General features: G+C 43.2%; 1 long non-coding RNA gene across 2 annotated transcripts; it reads left to right on the top strand.

Annotated features, from left to right (window-relative positions):
• The first annotated feature begins 1,473 nt into the window (after positions 1-1,473).
• Positions 1,474-16,869, top strand: LOC106025428 (uncharacterized). Of its 2 annotated transcripts, none has more exons than XR_010050930.1 (3): positions 1,474-1,822; positions 10,222-10,364; positions 11,311-16,869. It is a non-coding gene; the product is annotated as an uncharacterized LOC106025428 (long non-coding RNA). The 2 variants fall into 2 exon arrangements; XR_001199002.3 differs by lacking the exon at positions 1,474-1,822 and adding an exon at positions 2,352-3,292.
• The last annotated feature ends 1,106 nt before the right edge of the window (positions 16,870-17,975 follow it).

Raw genomic sequence — 17,975 nt, 5'->3', positions numbered from 1 at the left:
TGTGAGTATTTAATCAGAGAATATTCAACATAAATTAATAGAGTTTCCTTGATATTAAAGGGTCTTTCCTGACTGGAGGAGCATGTGATTTGTTGACACTGAACTTGGATCCTCTTACCCCTGAGGCTCCATTGTTGCTCTTTTCTTTGGGGGCTGCTTACCAGTACTCCCACCTGCCAGGAGAGAAGGAAGCCAGGTATGCTTGTTGAAACTATCTTTCCGTCACAGTAAATTGGCTGATGTGCTTTTTATGTCTCCTCATTCATTATTTATTTGGAGACTCCAAGCCGATGTTTCTGAAGAACTGCCTTCCTCTTTGTTAATTACACTATGACGCAAGTCAAGGGCGAAGAAGAAGCTAGATGAGTGTTCAGTCTGGGTGGTGTGAGGAGAGCTCCGTAGAAGAACTATCTGCAAAGACGTGGACAGTGTTAGAGGCAGCCTGCAAGGGATGGCACCGTTCCCCAGGCTTGTGACTCGGGGAGTCACCACCACCTCGCTGGGCTGAATGTCAAGGAGACAGAGCTGGCTGCAGACGCTGGAGACAGGGGTGGTGTTTCAGAGGACACTCCGCACAGGGAGGGTGGAGCCAGCTCACGACAGCCAGGGGAAAGAATAACCCACTGTGTCTCAGTCTGCTGGTCCCCCCAAACACCAAAGCCCCCATGAGCAGGGCCCAAAGTGAGACTTCGGACACCCAGCTGGCTCAGCCTCCTGGGGTGCACAGCAGGGCAGAGCTGAAACAGACAGTCTGGAGGGTTAAATGGAAGAAATGACAGAAAGCGAATTCCTCCCTAAAGTATCGTTGGGGCCAAGGAAGTATTTGTGATACTCGGAATGTGGCAATGTAGTTTAAAAGAGCTCAGGATACCAACCCTCTGCGAGCTTCCCTGAGGCTATGTCTGTTGGGTCACTGCCCCATGCAGGGTTTTGTCCTGAAGTTCAGTATTAAGCCCCAACACACACACACACACACAAACACACACACACACACACACACACGCACCTCCTCAAGGAAAAGATGCACAGTGAAAAAAGGATTCATAGAAACCTTTCAAGACATGTTAGAGTTTCCCACCTAGAGGCCAAGATGAGTTAAATACAACAGAGCAAAGTCTCATCAGAAAGGCAGGTTTACAGTGAAGTAATTCAAGCTTTGGGTTTGCCCTTTGCTTGGGCTTTGGGAGCCCTAATTAGGGCTGTGTGCTATAAAACCCAGAGCTCAGGAGGTAGCCATGAAACAAACTGGGTCTCACTTAATTTGAGGATTTTCTTGTTACAGTGGCTCTCGTCACCCTAAATGATGTGTGACACACGGTTTGCCAAGCTTGTTTCGATGCTGCGTGGCAAACAGCAAACAGCCTAGAGGCAGAGGGAGTGAGGCAGGGAGACCAGTGAGGAGGTCACCGCAGTGGCAGCAGGGGGCAGGTGGCAGCTTGGATTAGGTTGGTGGCACTGGGTGAGTGATGGGAAGTGGAAATCCTGGAATAGTTGGGAATAATTTGCCCTGAAACCAGCAAGACAGACAGGTGGCAGAGATGTTGGATGCGACAGCAGGGAGATACCAAGGACGCAAAGGTTTTGGCTCGGACCCACTAGAAGGTCAGAAATGCTCTTTTCTGAGAGGCTGGAAATCTCTTTCTCACCATTCTCCTGCCTGCAGTTTCCCTGAACAACCTCCTGCTTGTGGACTTCAGACCCCACCTTTCCTCCCTGGGCCTCATCCAGACCCTGCAGCCCTCACGGGTGTGTCATCTGTGTGACACTCAAAGTGACGCTTGTCCTACCCGCTCTCAGCGGGCAACTTGATGAAATGAAACTGGTAAGCATGAAATGTAGCAATTTCAGCCTGTGATGGGTTTAAATTGCTTTTCTCATTGTCACCAACCTGAGGACAGATGGGGAAGGACTGTGTGTCTACTACCTGCAATTAGGAAACAAAGGGGACTGTGCCTGTTTTGGGGTTTCTGTTGGTTCTAAGATGACCTTGCTTTGGACCATGGTTGCAACATACTTTATGGCCCTAATAGCCCGGGTGTAATTTACCTTTATTGCTTCTCCTCTCTCCGTGTCCCCTGGAAGTGGGCTCAGTCAGTGTCACATTTTCTCCAGGGCAGGGTCCCAGGATATTCACTTCACTGCTCTGGGCTTCACTTACCATGGTGCCTCTGGCAGAGCTGGATAGTTAGCAAGGAGGGGGGATGGGGCATGGGAAAGAAAGTAGCATGATATGCATGAGAGGTAGAGGAGCAAATGCAAGAGAAAAAAATATCAAAAGTAATGGAAGCATTTGCTTTTCAGTTAAGTGAGGATATGTACCAGGCTCAATCTATCGTCTTAGGATCCCTGGAAGGAAGCATCCGATAGGATTCTGTCCTTCAAGGAGCTTGCGGTCCCATCCAGGGACAATGAATCAAGATGCCATCTAATAGCAGGGGACCCTTCTAACAAACAAGTGCTGGGAGAATCTGGGGGTGAAGCAGCTCTTAGAGGCCGCACTGCTGAGGGGGTGATGGTTCTCCCCACGGATTCCAGGAGAAATGGTTGCTTCTTTTGGAGCCAGCTCATGGGAGGAGCTCTTGTGTCTACTGTAAGCCAATCACAGTGAAGCCCCAGGAAGGCCACATGTCTGGGGTTGGACTCCATAGATAGGCTTCACTAATGGGGACACACCAGGAGTGCTTTGTCTTTTCACTGTCCCCTGAACTGTCACTGACACTCAAGTCCTCTGCCATCCATAGCGAAACTAAAGTTGCCAGCTGAGAGAGTTTGTCTCTGCAGTTCTTTGCCTCTTTAGTGTTGGGGAAGAGGAGGAAAGAGGGTGAGGAGAGCTCCCGGAAGGGGAGGTGCCTTCCTGAGCCCTCGTCCTCCGAGCGCCCTTCCTGCAGGCCCAGCACTGCTTACCACCTCGCCCACACTGTGCTCCCTCACACATCCTGCACGCCATAGCTCGCCATCTGTCCGCAGCCCAGGCACTGGGAGTGGGGTGTGAGTGGCTGCTATACTGAACCAAAGGAGACAAATGAGCAGGAGCAGTGACCCCCCAAGGACTTCTGTCCACCCATTCTGATGGCGCCTAAAGAGGAAGGTCTTGCAGCTTCGACCTTAAACAGCTCTAGTGATCTGTGGATACCACGATACGGTTGAGTGCAGAAACTGAATGTGAGAGCAAAGCACTCTGGGAAGAACAAGGAAGAGCCCGTTGGTCCTAGCAGCACATGCACACGTGTGTGTGTGTGTGTGTGTGACACGTCGGCAGATTGTGACCAGGTCTCACAGAGGCACTGGAAAGGTGAGTAAAGTTCCATCATGCAGAGAAGGGGAAAGAGCTGAGACAAGGAAAGCTGAGAAACCCCACATAACCCCTTAACAGAGGCCAGTTCAGTCTGCAGATCCTGTTCTCAGCTGTGCTCGGCTGAATAAACAGGATGCACCGTAGCATCGTGGCTAGTGAGTACCGTAATGGCCTCTGTCTTATCTACAAAATCGCTGACCGATGTCCCGAGTGATGTGGGCTGGGGCTTGAGCACATCCTGCCGTAGTTATCTGTGTCCTTAGACATGGCTTACATTTCCTTTTCTCTGCCTTAGGATTATTTAGACCGATCACTTGATGTGACTCAGTAAGTACAGGGTGGAATCTAGGCTACAAATGAAAATTTGGAAAAATTGGTGTCAAATAATCTACACCAGCGCTGGTAAAACCATCTGCGTTTCCCACCAGATGACACAAGAAGGATGATGCGCATCCCCCAGTTCACACTCGAGGGTTCAATAGCAACTTTCTTTCTTTCTTTTTTTTTATCTGTATCAGGGATCGAACTCATGACCACCTGCTTTCAAGGCAGGTGCTTATGCCACTGAGCTAAATCCCCAGCCCCTCAATACCAACTTTCTATTGCTGTGAGTGCATGGTGAAGTCTTCGCTCTCAAAAGCCAATTCACTGGGCCAGGATATAGCTCAGTGGCATAAGTGTCTGCCTAGCAAGGTCCTGAGTTGAGTCCTGTACCCCTCCAAAAAAGCCAGTTCACTGATACTGTAACATAATCTGCATTATATTTCTTCTGTGACAAATACTTATTTTAGAGAAGATAATAAATGCATGTGGCTCAAAAACAGGAAAATATGGTGAAAGTTTCTGAAACTTTATTCCCAGATTAAAACCCTTCATTTTAAAATCAGGCCATTTAAAATTTTTTTTTAATTAATGCATTCCTAATTGTTCTAGGATCAATGTTCCTCTCCAGTGGGTTTCTGGGATGCCCAAAGTAAGCTCAGTCTGAGTGATTCTCAGATTGCTGTCGTGGGAACAAAGTAAAACTCACTAACGCTGTGATTGTGACCCTAGAAAACAAGTCACTATCTAGTGCATAGATTTTTCAACAGTAAAGCAATCTGGATTTACTGATCATGAGTACGAGGGACCTATCACATGACCTGTGTAAGTTAGCACACCTTACTTTAAGAACATTAACCAGTGTTATGCAAGGTTAAAAACAGAAAGAAAAAAAGTAGTCCTCTAACACCCTTCCCTAACACTTGTCTGTTAAGAACAGGCCCTATCTAATCTCTGCATAATCACCCAAACACTGAATCCTAATTATCCCCCCCCCAACCTTGGGAAAGGTTCTTGGCCCTGAACCTTGCTCTGCTTTAAGGGTGTCTGTGGGGGTGTGGTTTTTGATAAGCCCCTGGAGGCGAGGGGTGGGGAGACATCGGTATTCCACAAATGTAGCTGGTCTATTCTGGGTGTCCAGACTGGAAATTCGCCAAAGTTTCTGCTGCACATTTACCTGAGCTAAGGCAGATGGGCCCCCAGTGCTTGGGAGAAACACAAAGGTCAAGTAAATGTATCTTGCAGTTAAGCCCCAATCTCCTGGTGTAAAAGCACCCATCTATGCAGCCTGTGTTTTCTGAATGCCCTCTTTGTGTCACTCTGAGCTGACCCTGGACTGGCTGAACAAGCCCAACGCTGGGCAGTACCTGGGCAGTCAATAAGGGTCTTGTACTGCAGCGAAGGATCCCTACAGCTTGCAGCCCTGAGACTTGAGGGCACACATAACTTGAACCACAGTGCCCCCTGGCAACCAAACAGATACCCAGCGGGAGCTCCCGCTGAATAGAGATGGCAGGTGGCTCTCTCCAGGTGAATCCTTGCTGCAAACTGGGCAAAAATCCCGATTCCTGCTGCATCCGTCAGTGCAAGGTGTTTTCTGCATTGTGTAACCTTTGGACGTATCTCATCAGAATTCCTGGAGTTCTCGTTTGCTGAATCACACCTCTGGAACCCTCAAGTGAGAGGCCTACTAGCATTTCCGAGGCACTGCCTTCAGGCACTAGGCACGGATTTTACTTACAGGAAACCATTCAGTAGGGAGGTGTCCCTTCTTCATTAAATTTTATTACCTACAAAAAATGACAGGACTCTCCCAGGGTGTAATCCTTCCTAACCAAGGAAAGTAAGAGCTAGCAGAAGTCAAAATCCAGAGAAGCAAGGCCCAGCCTGCCCGGCAAATGTTGTTTTGAAACAGAATGAAACGTGGACAGGTTGTGTAGAAAGATCAGAAAGTGACATTTTCTGCTTGTTCACTGGCGTGTGTATACACACACACACACACACACGCATCCACACACATTCACACACTCATCCGCACACATATGTTTATAGAAAGCTGATGAGGTCTCACAATGAACCCCGTACTGTGCTAGGAATTTAACTGTTTAAATTCACACCACAACCCTGCTGGGTGACCTGTTGCCTCATCGTGGAGACAGCAGGACCCAGAAGCTTGAACGCCTGGCACAAGGTCCCCATAGGACACAGGAAAATTTCAAGCTCTTCAAGGTTTCCGAGGCTTGTGGAAGAAAAAAAAAAAAAAAAAGCTGGAGAATTTATACCACAAAGGAAAGATTAAACAATGAAAGTTCTTTGACAGTTTTTTTCCTTTGCAATATCAGAAATATCCAGCAGGCTGTACCCCTGAATCAGTTTTCTAATTGAAACTCCAAACCATTAAACACTGAAATTTTTTTTTTAGTGCTTCAGTTGATATTTTCATATTATTTTAAACCAAATCTGCAACACAATAATTTATAAACTTCAATATGTACACCTGAAAGTGAAAAGTAAATGCTGTTTGTAACCTTAGAAATATGTATAATTTTTAAGTTTTTAATGAATCAATTAAAATTTTAATTTAAATTTTAAAATCATATAGGTAAATTCAATGCATATTTATTTTAGAAGCTGGACATTAGTTTTTGTTGTAATCAATAATAATAATATAAGCCGAGTGTGTGACCCATGCCTGTAATTCTAGTCCTCAGAAGGCTGAGGCAGGAGGATTGTTATGAATTAAGAGAAGCATGGGGCTGGGGATTTAGCTCAGCAGCATAAGCACCTGCCTTGCAAGTGTGTGGTCATGAGTTTGATAAAAAAGACAAAACAAACAAACAAACAAACAAACAAAAAAAGAGTAGCAGGCACTATATAGTGAGCTCCTGTCTCAAGCTAAAACAAACAAAAATAATAATATACTATAATGACTGACATTCAAAAAGGAAAACACTGTTTTTAGGGTATGATATTAGGTCCTTAACTGACTCTTTTGAAGATTAAAATACTAATCTATTAAAATTGTTTGCAAAAATTATTAATAATTCCAAGGCTAGGGGCAGAGATTTTTTTTTTTAACCACTGTAAAATCCATGGTTTTTACTATAATCTGTGCTTAGTTCACAGAAGTGTGATTTAGTTTGCTTCTAAGTGTGGTCCAGACACCACTATTTCTAGAAACCTGAGATGATTGTTCCCAGAGTGTGGTCCTCCCCCAGCATCAGCGTCACCAGGGATGTTGTTAAATTCCGAGGCCCCCTGCGGACCTACTGATCAGAAACCCAGGCAGCTGGGTGCAGCACTGCATTTAAACAAGCCCTTGGGGGGGAGCCTAACACACTTAAAATTGGAGAACTCTGACCTAAGATACTTGTTAAAGGCACAGATTTCCGATCTTCATCCAGACTGGGTCAGAATCTCCAGGATCTGGGAGATTATATTTGTACAAATACCACAGAGAACCCTAGAACCCAGGAATCTGAGAACTCCATTGGTCCCTGAGATACGAGGGCAAGGAAGGGGCTTGTCCTTAACATCTCTCAGTCAGAAGTAAATTAGTTTTGCAGAATGAAGCAAGCTCCCTCCATTAGTTCCTAAGTCCGTTAAGTCACAGAATGAATTTAGAATGAATTTATTTTGCAAACAAAATTAATTTCACCCTAAGAAAAACAAGAAGGTACACAGTTAAAAGCAGAAAGTGTGGGCTAGGGTTGTAGCCTGGTAATAGAGTAGTTTCCTGCTGTGTCCAATGTCAGGGATCAATCCCCAGCACGACAAAAAATGAGAGAGAGAGAGAGAGAGAGAGAGAGAGAGAGAGAGAGAGAGAGAGACAGGCAGAGACAGACAGAGAGACAGAGACAGACACAGAGAGACAGACAGACAGACAGAGACAGAGATTACAAAAAAACTAACAATGTCCAGTCTTAACGTCTTCCCTTATTTCATCCATGATCTCAGTCACAGTACCCCATATCATTCACAAGGGGGACATCACTTTTTCAACATAATATTTTTAGTGCGACTTCCTGTGATCACACACCTGTTCCTACGGCCCGAAAGAAGGCCTTGTACTAGTATACTTTCCAACAGTCCGTCTACACTCACACTCACACACTGTACATATAGGTCATGTACAGTGTTCATTGGGTGCTTTGTGTTTTAGTGTCACAAGAGCTACATGCTCATGCCTGTAGATATAATATCAGTCAAGTGGAAAAATTCACATTTTTACTTCATCGTACTATTAAAACTTTCTTCAGACACCACGTATCTAGCTTATTGACTAAGCTAAGCTCTATTCCAATAGGAATGGCTTTTGAATACAGTAACTACAGATGCAGCAGCATGCGGGAGCCTCGAAAAACACACCCTGGGTGAATGGAATCAGACCCATTATATATCCAATAACTCGATTCATGTGAAATATCCAGGGTGGGCACCTCCTCAGAGGTGGTAAGCAGGATAGCGGTGCCAGGAGGTGGGGGGAGAGGGTGCAGGAAATGCTTCATGAGTGCAGAATTTCTTTGTGGGGCGATTGAAGTGTTCGGGAACCAGCTAATCACTGCATAACATTGTGAGTACCACACTGCTAAACTGTGCTTCTTACAATGGTCCATTTTATGTTCTAAATATTGTACCACAATAAAAAAAAATGCACAGAAAAGAGCAGACTAGACGCCCCCCTCACAGAACAGAGAGCGGTGGCGCTCAGGATTTGGAAAACAGCGCTGGAGGGAATTCTAGCATACACCCCAACATGTGGATGGAGTGACCCTAAGTTTGGAAAACATCAGGTTACAATTCTGAGAGCCAGTTCTCCCTGTGGCAGTGCCTTGATTTGCCAAAATAAAATCAGACAAAACAAGCAAAGCCTGAGGACAGGTATAAATAATCAAGCAAACACGTGTGATCAAGTATTGTCAACTAGGCCAGTGAGCGTCTCCAAGGTCAGCTCGGCAGACTTGGGTGACAGTGCCAGCAGGCTCCTCACACGGAGACAGCGTGGGTGTCATGACTTCCTGCTACCTGCCCAGGATTTTCCAGAACAAAGAAGGGTCTCTCCTGTGAAGGACTCTGGGGCGGGGATTTATTTTTAGACTGGCATTCATGTCACAACTCTCAATGCCTCTGACCATCCATCAAGGCTACTTATTATTCTCACGCTGCTCATTTGCAGCTGTGACCCCAATTCTTGTCCTTTTCTGTCTCCCTCTCAGAAATCAAGTTGTCCTCCTGAATCATTCCTCTTATCCTTCATGAGAAAAAGTGAGGGTCTTCAAGCTTTCTCTGGAAAATCTGAGCAAGGTTACAGACTGCTTTGGAGAGAGGCACAGCGGTGTGTGCTGTGGCTTTTACAGGCCAGCTCTTTGTGTGGGTGCTTTTGTGAAATTCTGTCGCCTACGCTACCCACTCCCACGCTCACAACATTCGTGGACTGACGCAGAGGAATCATACTGGCATCACAGTTTGTCCCTGTTACCTCCTGTCTTGAAGCAGGGGCTTCAAGGCTTTGTGCGACCTGGAGTAGTAAACGTCACCTGGGGAGAAGCCTTCATGTAGAGAATTTATCACCAAGTGAATTTCTAAAGGTCAATATTAAGAAAATGGAAGTGCTGTTTGGTGGAAATAGATATTTCCAGAACATTGATTTCGGATACTTCCATGAACACGTGCCAGTCCAGTGTGGCCTCCTGTCTATTTGTGTGACACACACGTTATGCTACTTGGTGTGTATTCATAAAACAGATTTTTGTGCTATTAAAGAACCTAAGCTAAGAATTTGATGTAGTGCTAATAAAATTTAAAAATTTTTAAAAACCTGCCAAAGGGAAAAGATGTTTGCCCTGTATTAGTGACTATCATTTTGATGTGAAACCTACTTTAATGAATACCTGACAAAGAAGCCTTTTAAAGGAATGATTATCTTTGACATGAATATATTCAGTTACTGTTTATACAATGAGATCTTAACTAGCTGGTAAAAAGTGGCACAATATTACCACGAATATAGAAAACACTACATAAAGAAAATGTAAAGTCTGCCTGAGGAGTTAATGATTCATTCTGTTATCTGGGTTGGCACTTTGGTGACAATTTCTCTGAGAAAAAGCTTATGTTTATAGTATTGTGGGTGCAAGCTGTACATTTGAATTATACTCAGTCTTATTAATGCTATGTATAAAATTACAGAAATTACCATAGCAAGAAAGCTTTGTTTGCATTTTGCTTTTAGATGCAAGGCAAGGTAATTACAATTTATGATCCAGTGACTACAGTTTATGCCTTAAAATTATATAATAAAAGGGAAAATGGAAAGTGCTTGCATGTGGATGCAGTGAAACTTCACAATGAAGACTTTGATCGTGTAAACTTGCCTCCTTCACTGTCAGATGATCTCTGACACCACAGGCTAGTAGCTCTTCTATTAGACAGGGGTCTAACTGGGTTCAGAGAAGAGGAATGGGAAGTGGAAAGGGGTTGTAAAATATATGCTGTAAACGGCAGGTTCAGTTCTTTGTTGTGGCCTGAAGAAGAGAAGGCCAGGTTGTGGCTGTGAGTTTCTCCGCCAGTAAACAAATACTCTGTGCCTTGTTCTTCGTTCCCAGACAGCAGCTTCAGATGGTTAAACACAAGAACATTCTTGATCACGTGGCTCAAAATAACAAAGGGAAGCATGAAACAGCTTTTCTCGGAGGGTCTGAAGATGGAGAACATGCACCTATAGGTGAAGAGGTCTTTGGTGGCCAAGGTACAAATTACACGCTTATTGCCAGGGCTGTGATTCTGTGAAAACCTGGTCCCTAAGATAAGGCAGCTCTGCCTTGTCCCCAGCGGGCAATGATATCCTTGATGCTCGATGTAAATTAGGTGTTTCTGGTGTGGACCCTCACTGATCAGGAAGTTCCCACGGGGTATTGGTGAGCGCAAAAGAGGAACCGGATGTCCTTTGTGACTTCCAGTTAATCAGAGACTGGAGGGGGAGGGGAGAGGGAGGGGAGGAGGTGGGGGATATGGACTGAGGAGCTGGCAAATGTGTAAGAACACAGCACAAAGTTAAAGTAATTGTACTTTAAAATAACGTATTAAAAATTAAAAGCAGTGATTCTCAATACTGGTTGCATTTAGAATCACTTAGGAATTTTTTTAAAAATCATACTTGAGTGCCATCGGCCTGGGCTGGGGCGCTGGCACACTACTTTCTTTAGGCAGATTCTAGATCCACATTCTAGCACTTCTAGAACTCTCTTGTGTTCCCACAGAGTGTGCTGATTCTAAAAATCAGCGATCACTGCATAGTATTCTTTTTTTTCAAAGGCAGCGATTGCTTCAGACTACTTTTTGACCAAGACACAAATTAATATTTTCAGCTGCCCATCTACACGTGGACACTGTGACTGTGTTAGCAGCACAGTACTGGGAAGGATGATGCCTCTGGGCTCGGGTTTCCTAGTGAGGTCACTAATGCCCCTCAGGTCCCTCTGGTCTCTGTATTCTCTGGGAAATGCGATGATAGCATAGATTTGAGTAGGAATTTGTACTTAAAACATATTTTCCAACTCTAAATTGCTGACATCAGAATAAAGGGGAGTGAGACACCTTACTGGTTTTCTGTGGTGCCTTTCTGATAACCAACCTAAAGTAACTGGTCAAAGCCAGCTCATCAGTTAAAGGTAATATTGTGGCATTTTCCGTAGGTAACTCGGTGGACATTTATTTGAGCATCACGATGTCCTAGACACGGTGCTGGTATCAGTGATGGTGCAGGGGCACAGAAGATGCGTCCTGTTCTCAGCGTGCCCAGGGCTTGGTAGAAAAGGAAGTTGGAGTTGAGGGATTGGATTCAAGTTTTCTCAGCCTCCAGAAGAAACAAGGCTTTGGATCAACACCTCCAAAACAAGAGCACCAGCCCTCAGGGAAGAAGTGTGAGAAATCTGTTCTTCTACTAAATATAATTTAAAAATAATTTCTGTAAGTCCCCGAAGAACACTTCTGAGCTACTTTCTGTACTGTGCTTGAGTTAGTCCTGAACGCGGAGTGAAGCGTGGGGTGTCACAGCTTGGTTTTGGCTGTGCTCTAGGGAATTAAGGGGGAAATTTGTGCACACATCTAGGGCGAAGCAGAGGAGAGCACAGAGGTGTGGGAAGGTGTTTACAGGATGTTAAGAAACCCACGGTGAAGCCTGGATCTCAACATCCACATCAAGATGGCTTGTAAGTGGCCAGGCCAGCGCTGGGCAACCAGGAACTCAGCTGCTGGGAAAAGTCCATTGCTACTCAGAATCTCCTATCTGTGGTAAATGTAAACAGAGCCTTATTTATTCAGTAAGCACTGAGCCCCTACTGTGTGCCAAACCCATTGTTTCAAATGGCCTGGCCAGCAGCTTCACACTATGATACTCTCATACTGTCTGCTCCTCAAGAGAAAGAAGTCACCTCCGTTAATCTCTGTTCCTTCCCAGGCTTCTGTCACTTCCCACCCTAGGATGGGACAATGGGGACATCCAGTGGTCACCCTCGCCTGGAAAGTATACTGTTCAATCTCAGAGGACAAGGCCATGGTTATAGTTTAAAAGGCACACTTCAAAGCCCTGGTTATTCAAACCAAAAAATAAAATAAAAAACAGCACAAAAGTCCCACATTTACAGTAGTTAACTGCCCAGCCAGGGGAAACCTGCTCCTAGATCCAGAGTGATGTTAAGAAAAGGCCAGGTCTGGTCACTGTTAGGACCTATTTTAACGCTGGCCAGGAGAAAATCCATGCAGAAAACATACACTGTACATATTTCCTGGGAGAGGTACAATTTTCAAAGGCAAAACTAAATCCACATTTAGGACAAAAATGTTTATCTGCAAGGGTGCATTTCTACCAAATAGAGCAGAATGTAGGTTGCTCAGTGTCACATTTAACATTTCTGTCAGAAGCACTGGCTTTCAGTTTCCGGGAGACTTAAGTTTTTCTTTCCTAGAAGAGCGATAGGTGGTTATTATGCTTACAAAAGTGTTCTTTGACTTGCCTAGTGTGAAAGAGCCTGTTTCAGAGATGAATTAGTGTTTTACTCCTAACACATTTTAGCTATCGTGAAAAACAAACAATTCCACTGGTCACCCTATGCTGGGGGTGAGGACTGCATGCCCCACGAAAAAACAGAAAAGAACCCACCAGATGGAGTGCTGGGGGACTGAGGCTGGGTGGGAGCCAATGCCCTGGGCAGGAAGGTGAGGAGAGAGGGACCCTGACAGATCAAGCTGCACTTAGGAGAGGGGACCGAAGGGGAGGTGACATTTTGCTTGAGAGGTCATGGAGGGCTGACATTTTGTTCGAATAGTCTGACATTCACACCTATTTCATGTTTTTAAAAAACCCAAACTATTAAGTGTGCATTTAAAAAATTACTATTACACTTTTTAAAAATGTGTTTTACATATTTTTTCTTATTGTTTATTGGTACAGTTTAGATATACATAATGATCGCATTCCTCATAGGGAATCTGTACCTCACATGATATATCTTGATTCCTCTTTTGTTTCCCAATCTCCTCTCCCCCCTTCAACCCCTCTTTCTCTCCTTATTTACCAAGTTTTATCCTTCTTTTATAGGTTTTTTCTTTCCTCTTCCTTCCTTTCCCCTCCCCTAGTTGCCCTTCCTTTTGAACAATTTCTCCCTATTTTGCCATACCTTTTATATACTTTGGTCCTTATGTATATTAATTTTCAGTATCTCAAACCAGGAAAACAATGTGATATTTATACGTGTGTGTACAGTTCATTTCACTGAAGAGTGAGGTCTCAAGGTGCATACATTGACAAGGAAATATCTCAAGTTTATCTTTCTTGACATCTGAGTAGTACTCGATTGTATTAAAAGAAAACCCACATCTTATTTTTTCATTCCTTGGTTGTTGGACATTTGGGTTATTTCCAAGATTTAGGTATTGCAAACTGTGCTGCTCTGTAAACATGGGGGCATATACTGCTGTGGTATGATGTTTTTAATTCTTCTAGGAAGATACCAAGAAAGGGAATAGTTGGGTCAAATGGAACTTCTAATTCTAGTTTTTTGAGGAATCGCCACACTAATTTTCACTGGCTGCTCCAATCTGCACCCCTACGCACAGTGCAGAAGGACCCCTTTTTCCCCACAGTCCCTCCAGCCTTTGTTATTAGTTGATTTCCCAATGATGGTCATTCTTTCTGGGGTGAGAAGGAATCTCAGTGTTGTTTTAATTTGCATCTCTCAGATAACCAGTGATGTTGAACATTTTTTCATACATGTGTTTGCCATTTGTTATTTCTCTGAGAAGTATGCATAAAGCATTGGAAAAAACCTGACATTGGCTGGGGATTTAGCTCAGTGGCACAAGCACTTGCCTGGCAAGTACAAGGTCATAGGTTCAATCCCGGGCACCAAAAAAAAGAAAAAAAAAAAACAGACATTCTTATCCTCTATCCTATTTTCAGTTTTAAAATGGAGAGAATAACTAAGGAGGGATGTTGGGTTGAGTTTAATGTACTATACTCTACATCAAAGACAATAATTTCTAGACTGTGTCAGAGTGAACATAAATCACTGTATTTCCTAGGAGTTTATCATGAAGGCTTCTCTCTTCATATCTAATATACTCCTGTTACATACCATAGTATGTACACATTTAATGAATAAATCAAAGCTATAGGGTGTGAATTAATTTAATAAACTTTGAGTAACTACCTCATTCGACATTCAAATAACAGACCAACTACCCTCACGAAATAGTCTCATTTTGTTACTTCATTTAATAATCATAACAACTCCTGAAGTACATAGTTCTATTTAATACACATAGAAACCTAAACTCAAAGTAAACAATTCGAAGGTACAGATTAGAAATGAAAAACAAAACAAGGCTGGGTTTGGAATCAGGTCTCTTGTTCCCAGTTCATTCGGTCATTCTTTCATTCCTCCAGGGAACATTCCCAAGGCAGGGACCATGAGCCATTTGTAATTTTTTTTTTATTTTAAAAAGAATAAAGCAAAAGAAAGCAAATAATAAAATGCAACAAAACAAAACAATGAGAGTGATATTGGATTTCAAAAACTAGACAGTAGGGCTGGGGGTTTAGCTCAGTGGCTTAAGCGTGGCAAGCTGAGGTCATGAGTTCAATCAGACAATAGGAAGTCAACAGTAGTTACTATGTTATGCATTGTTATCCTCTCAACAGATAAGGGCACACACAGTTAATCAAACAAGCACTAAGCACTGACTTGTTTCTTTACTTGAGTTGCTCTCATTTCAGGAATTTCAGGTGTGTGACTTCTGAATTCTTCTGTGTCTGTGTCTCCTGCACTTGTTCTGGGTGGGCTGGAGGTCTGAGACTGCACCTTGCTCCTTTGTCTTGACATTTTCCTGCTTTCCTCCCGATGAGCCATTTGCTGGGTCCCAGGCACTTCTTGCACTGGCTGCCCATCCCCAATGTAGAGGACTGGGCTGGGCCCCTCAGTTCCTCTGATCTGAAGTTCCTGGAGCGGTGGAGAGGTGCTGGACAGTGGCTCACCAATGCTCCCCTGTTGGCAGTGGGGCTCAGGGCACAGCGTTCTGTCTTCTGCGTCATGGCTTCTTCTCTATTTTTTTTTTTGAGACAAGTTCTTTCTATGCAGTTCAGCCTGGACTCAAACTCATGATGACCCTCCTGTCTCAGCCTCCCAAGTGCTGGGATTCCAGACATGCATCATCACACCTGCCTAATGCAAACCTTTTAGAGCCCACTGTAGCATGTGTACCATAAGTTTGCTACCATTCTAGAGTGTTGTTAGTCATGGTTTCCCCTGGTGAAATCTCAGTCTAAGCAAATTACTGCTGAACACTGAGTCTCATGAAGACAATTATTTAGAAAATAGGCTCAGTTATTCACTCAGGCCATTTTATGGGCTGAATTAAAAGTTTTCTGTATTTGTCATAAGTGAAGAATTGTTTAGGAATTATGACCAATCAGTTGAATGTCAACTTGTTCAGTTTTGGGATTGAGGTTAGAAGTCTTAACCACTAAAGAAGCTGTCACAATGTCACTCTCTCACCCCAATCTCTCATATACATTTCAAGAAAACTTACATCTGAATCATAAAACAAATGTAGCACAGTGCATTAAAGCCTGCTTTTCCTCCTAATGACTACTCATGTGCTATTTCTGGCTCTGTGCAGTGCCCTAGGCACATACTTGATCTGCTCCTTGCTTCATCCAATCTGGGATACCAGCTGTCTATTGTGCATTTCATTGGCATTGGGCCCTGCTTGAATCTTTGTCCATTAATTTGAAAATAATTATCAGCTAAACTTCCAGATGAAGACTATAAATCTATTCTCCAGAAAAGAGGTTGAGTTCGAAGTCACAGAAGCTGCAGACCGTTTTCTGTTCCCACTCCAGGTGGCTAGGACAGCTCGTTTGGTGTGATATAAAATGGGTATGTCACCCATTGTGCCATTAGTGTGCCATGGAAATCTTGTGCAAAAGATTATGGTCTGTGTATCTGAGGAGAGGAAAATTTGAAACTCTGGAAAATATTTGAAAGGGTTCTTGTTGCCTCCATAGAAGTTAATGTTACCACAGTTTGGAAACTTGAGGCTTCATTAATTATTTTTAATTTGGCATTGAAAAGTGCATAATCTTATAATTGCAACCTACCAATAAACCTCTCTACTCCTTTCTAATGAACCATTTTATACACAACTTGAGATACATGATTAATTAGGTGACAAGACTAGCTAGACAACTAAGACTCTATTGTATAAATAAATGCAGGTAAGTCCTGAGTTACAAACTAAGTCCTGAGTTAAGTTCTTTTCTTTCTTGAGAGTATGGAAAAATCAGAACACAAAATTTTTTTAAACATCAGAATAATGTCTGCAAGAAATGCAGATGTTTCCCTAACTTGGGACATACAAGATTTGGTTTGAAATGCTCTGAATTCTATGGTTACTCTCCTTAAAGAAACATACTGTCCTACGTTTTTGGTTGTTTTATTTGCTTTCTTTGCCAAAAATTCTATTGATAAGGAAATAGAAAAGTCACTGGAGTTTTTACTAACTGAGTTTCTTCATCTACAAAATGGAACTCTCACTGGTACTGTTCGCAGATGTCTTGAGCTCTGGGTGAATGATTTGGGGATGACAGTGTACAATGTATGTACCATTGTTGCTCTCTGATTGACATAGTTTCAAATTTTTAGTTTTTTTCTTTTCCTTGTTTTCCTCGAAATAAAATAGATTTGAAAAAAAAATGAAGTGGAACTCTCATACATAAACTCACACACATACACAGATATACACATTTCATAGCAGTTAAATCTCAAGCTCTGGAACAAGCCAGGTATGGACTGCTGTTCTGGCTCTGTATGTCTGAGCTACATAGCCTTAGGTAGGACATTTCTCCAACCTCAAGTTTTTGCCCATAAAACTAGGATAATAATAATAGCTACTTCTAGGATTCTTTTAAGAATGAGATAATACAATTGAGTATGTAGCAAGCTGTTGGTTCTTTGGACATTGCATATATTCCAAAAATAAAATCCATGCTTTTACATATCCAAGGTGCTCATTTTAATCACAGTCACTGTCAAAAGTGAAGTTCTAGTGAGACCTCTATTTTCTGTATTAAAAGTAATTTCCTTCCCCCACGTTTCCCACCCAGCATTTTATTCACACTTATTATAGGCTAGCATCTGACCTTTATAGTCAGAAATTATTGTAGATAGAGAAGTTGGAGCTGTCTTTCTTGTTAGGTTGTACATAGCTGGAACCTCAGTTTCAATTAGATTGCATGCATATCATTACACTAGGAGCAAAGCTCTAATTTCAATCAACAGTGCATCCTTGCAATCTAGTTGTGCCGCTGAATGGGATGATGGACCAGTAGGAACTATCACTACCTGGACTATCTGCAGCCGGTCCGGTGTTTTTTAGGTGAGCTCTAGTGGGGCAATCTGCCTCACATCTGCAGGGGCTTTGGGAGGAGAGTCTTCTCCTCCCAGGGGTGGAAAACAGCCTGGCTTTATTGGTCTCTAGGAGGAACAGCACAGCTGGAACTCCCGATCTAATGTGGTTGTCAAAGTCCTGAGTCTTTCTAGAGCTGAGCCACCCGACCCTTCATTTTCCACTTACTCCCTGTTTGTTTTCCAAAGGATATTTGTGGCAGGATGATGAACCCTGAAATTCTGGCTAGAAATCTTATCTCTTCTAGTAAATGTTCCCTTTTAAGTACAGGGCTTACACATATACAACACCATACATAATTACACACACAGTTCTCCTCCGTCAGTGTTAGTCCTGACCTGAACTATAATCAGGCTTTTTACAGTACCACTTTAATAGTATGAAAGTACAAGCA

The sequence above is a fragment of the Cavia porcellus genome, unplaced genomic scaffold (assembly GCF_034190915.1).
Source record: "Cavia porcellus strain 051 isolate PalLab524CR breed Dunkin Hartley unplaced genomic scaffold, mCavPor4.1 scaffold_12, whole genome shotgun sequence".
NCBI classification, from domain to species: Eukaryota; Metazoa; Chordata; class Mammalia; order Rodentia; family Caviidae; genus Cavia; species Cavia porcellus.
Note: the sequence above shows the minus strand (reverse complement) of the source record. Positions and strands in the feature narration are given on the sequence as shown.